Source organism: Octopus bimaculoides, chromosome 2 (assembly GCF_001194135.2).
Source record: "Octopus bimaculoides isolate UCB-OBI-ISO-001 chromosome 2, ASM119413v2, whole genome shotgun sequence".
NCBI lineage: Eukaryota > Metazoa > Mollusca > Cephalopoda > Octopoda > Octopodidae > Octopus > Octopus bimaculoides.
Window position 1 is genome coordinate 110,008,331 of NC_068982.1, and position 4,592 is coordinate 110,012,922.

General features: G+C 32.9%; 1 protein-coding gene across 1 annotated transcript in view; it reads right to left on the minus strand.

Moving 5' to 3' along the window:
- The window catches only part of LOC106879437 (proto-oncogene tyrosine-protein kinase receptor Ret), a 342,465-nt gene that overhangs the window by 235,355 nt on the left and 102,518 nt on the right, over nucleotides 1-4,592 (minus strand).

A 4,592-nucleotide genomic window follows, 5' to 3' on the forward strand; every position in this document is an offset into this window, starting at 1 on the left:
TATATATATATATATATATGGCGGGGGCAGAATTTGCTCATCAGAAACTATACTATACAGAAATTATACTCCTCAGAAACTCATGTATAACATAATAATATTAGCAAGAACATTGAAAAAAAATGCTCTTGCTAATATTATCATGTTACACATGCGTTTCTGATGAGTATAATTTTTATGTTTCATCTGGGTTTTAATATTTTCAAAAAAAAAATATTATATTCCAGTACTTTCCACATAAACAGACAGCCTTCCAATAAATAAATAATATCGGGTGAAAAGAAGCGGCAATTTTTTGTAATTTCCTACAAATAAATAGTTAATTAATTAGTTCTTAACATTGTGATGTATTTTGTAGACTGTTTTATAATTGAACGTATTTATTCTGCAAGAATTCAAATAACTTACTATTCAGGCATGCCGTCGTGTATAGATAAATCTAGATTCGTTAGTTTCGCATTAATTATCCCTAGACAAGCGAAATCCCTAGACATATATATCTTCTTTGACAAGTGGAGGTTATATTCAATGTAGCAATGATTTTGGTTAGTTTCTCAAATTATTTACTCTTATGTTATTTCTCAGTAAGATATCCTCTCTAACTTTTTTTTTTTAGTTTATCTGTATTTTTTCAGGAATTTTCCAAAATTTATTCATTCTTATATGTTTCATGGTTTGTTAGATCGCACGAATGGATCGTCTTTGTTACATGTATTTTTGCATGCGTGAATACATGTTGGTATGAATAGGTGCTTGTAAATGTGTGTAACGTGTTCCTGTGGAGGCGCAATGGCCCAGTGGTTAAGGCAGTGGACTCGCGGTCATAGGATCGCGAGTTCGATTCCCAGACCGGGAGTTGTGAGTGTTTATTGAGCGAAAACACCTAAAGCTCCACGAGGCTCCGGCAGGGGATTATGGCGAACCCTGCTGTACTCTTTCACCACAACTTTCTCTCACTCTTTCTTCCTGTTTCTGTTGTACCTGTATTTCAAAGGGTCAGCCTTGTCACACTGTGTCACGCTGAATATCCCCGAGAACTACGTTAAGGGTACACGTGTCTGTGGAGTGCTCAGCCACTTGCACGTTAACTTCACGAGCAGGCTGTTCCGTTGATCGGATCAACTAGAACCCTCGACGTCGCAAGCGACGGAGTGCCAACAAAAACATGTGTTCCGTATGAGTGTATTTATGCCCTTACGCGTTTTTACCTTGTAGATATATTATATTTTCCGAGTTGCTTTGGTTTCTTTCTCATCTTAAAATTTAAAATTTTAATTACATCGTTGCTCATTATGATTTGCTTTATAGATAGCTACCGTTTGCAGCTTGTCCGGAACTCATAAATATTTAGCAATTATAGACAATAGACAATGGTTATATTGAGCTTTCCTGAGTTAGATAATTCAATTATATTTCTTATATGTTCAATAATTAGTTTTTTTAATAGCGCCTCATTTCAAAACGATTGATTTTTCTTTAAAGTTTTGCAATAAGTCGTTTTTGATAAAAACTGGAATATCCATCCGACGAGGATATGCATTAATTAATTCGGAACTGAGATGACAGAAAGATAATAATGTATAAATACCCAGAAACCCGGGTCCGTGCGTATAATGTTTAAAAAATATTATTAATTCGAGTTTATTTGCCTTCACATCTTATGAATTATCTATTTGCAGGTTTCGAGGTTGAATTTACTTCGTATTTCAATTGTCTCCTTTTTAACTGAATTCCTATGAACAAGGTAACATTCATCACATAATTACAAAGTGATTTTTGTGACAAAGATTGTCATTTCCTTCATAGATGAATTTTATGTATGATATTCGAAGCGTTTTTATAACCACAAATAGTGGGACGAACATCACAGGATATGGTTATGGACGAGGGAAGTATTGACTGACACATTTTCTTCATTATGGAAAAGTATTCCTTTCTATATTTTATTTCATCAGTCAAAAGTTACATTTATCTAATGGGACAAAAGTTATCGCACTTGGAGTTGAAAATGACTCCTCATTAAAACAGATCATTTTCTTTATTTTTACAAAAGCGCTTCATCAAATCAAAACGCTTCATAAAAAACGCTTCATCAAAAAAGCTACTTCAAATCAGTATTTTCTCTCCATAACCAGAAAAGAGCTAACGAGATTAAGATAGTAGGATACAGTATTACTAGATACATATTATATTTGAAAGTAAGGCGAGATGGTTACAGTCAGAACGCCTTTGCTCATAGGTCATAAATATTGGTGCTTGGATGTTTCAACTGTGTAACTATTTTCCAATTATCTAGTCAACTGTTGTGACTCTCATGAAAAACATTCAACAATTGTACTTAGTTCCGTCATAATGAAGTAATTTGATAGGTTTAAGTTGCTTGTCTATATAGCATCCATTGTTCCAGTTATACTTAACTACCTCTAATTTTATCGTGTGTAATAACTCACATCGAGCCAAGGTAAACTTTCCGTATGTACATTGAAACTGACCACATTGGCATGTTGTCTCAAATATTCCGACCTTTTTACTTCTTCCCTCACCGTGCTAACGGTTACCAATTTTAGAATCTGGGCTTGAGCATTTCATTAAACAAGTGATTCAAAAAACTCTTTGTTAAATTACACAATCACTTCTCTTCATTGGTTAGTCTAAGTGCTGGAGTACAAAATGTAGGTTTGCATTAAGTCCCCCTAATCGACAAAACAGATATTAACCACGAACGTTTTATTAGTCTTTATCCAGTTCATTTTCTAAAACTTCAATCGGGTTTAAGAAGAGAACCGTTATTCATAAGTTAAACAGTAAACCAAACTGACTACTGCCCTGAACTGACATATTTTCAATCAGCATTAGAGAAAGTAAAGTAATCCATCAACTTTATTGTTAGCGCTGAAATAAGTTTAGTATCTATCGGTTGTTAACGTTATATGAGTGTGTGGTGCGATGTACTTGTGCTACTTACAGTTCAAGTTGCTCTCTCTGGAAACTTTAGACAGTAAGCCCTTATTAACGACTTTATTACGACCGTAATTTATAACGTGAATGCCAACTTAATAAAACCTTGTTATTTATTAATTGTTCAAACTGTTCGCATGGTAAGAGAATTGAAAAAGGACGAGAAGAATCCGATCAATGAAATATAATTTACTTAAAATTGCGTTCCTATCTACAGTTCCATAAATATTTTAATGCATGTAGTCGATACCATAATGACAGTTTTGTTCAGTGATAACCTACACTATGAAAAGTTTTAATAAAGCCCAATGTAGATATTGTTGACGCAGTGTCTTGAAAACAAGCATATATATATATATATATATATATATATATATATAAAAACATGTATTATTTTGTATTTATTGCAAAGCTCAGTGCGTCACATTTGCACGTAATTTCATCCGAGTGGAAATTATCAGACTACCGAAGATTTCCTGCCCAAGCTGAATATCTCCATAAATATACATACATACATACATATATACATACATAAGAATATAAAGAGATCAACAATAGATATAAAGCCACATGCATACAGAGAGAGAGAGAGAGGAAGAGAGTTTCTTCTAATTTTGAGAAAAATCATATCTTTTAAATAACTGAATTTTCACTGAACAACAGGACCTGGTTTCCTTTTTATTTTATCTTGTTTGCACTTTAATCCTTTGGCGCGCATCGATTGTTGTAACCTCTTATCAGTATCAATTTCTATCGGGACAGAGAAGTAAAATATCAAGCGATAAAACAAAATTGTCTGAATTGATAAATGAAAGCAGTTTAAATAAGATATAGTAGATTATGATATGAAAAATTACTACACATTATAATACCCTACCAAAATCCATTATTTCAAATGGAGCGGAAACACAACCAATTGAATCTTATGAAAAATTCAGTATTGTTTCCGGTTGGATAATTAGCTAATTTCTTCACCTTCCAATAATATAAACATTTCTATTTAATGACCTCCAAAATAGATTCCACTCAAATCAATTCTCAAGTGATCTATTGAACATCATCACTAAATTAGCGTCTGTGAGAAAAAATTGTCTTTAATTATAATTACTATGAAAAGAATAGCTCTTGTGATGCGGTTGGTTGAGAATCAGTTCCGGGTACGTTATTCTATATCAAAAGGTAATTTTCTATACTGAGTTCAAGTTCGTTATGGTCCCTCTTTCAAAAGTCAAAATAAATTCCAGAAATATGGTAAGAGGTCAATTTTTCGTACATGGTACGAAGACATAGAATCATATTTTATCGCCTCAGATGTATAATTGACGTTGTTTTATTTCTGAACATAGAATATTAAGTCTGTCAGTCTATCGCTTCTCTCTACACTTTACTTAGCAACAAAGCTCTTTGTGGTCGCTTGTTTTATTGGGAACACAAGGGGAACTTGTCTTAAATCACACGCTAATGTCTTAAAACAGGGTAGATGACATGTATTCAGGATGATATAGACCTGGAGACATTATATCTTAAAAAAAAGATAGAATGATTGTGGCTAAAATACCTATTTAAGTAGATCCACTAAATCAATCACAAATTACCAAGGAATAAACGACAACACTCTAATATATATATATATA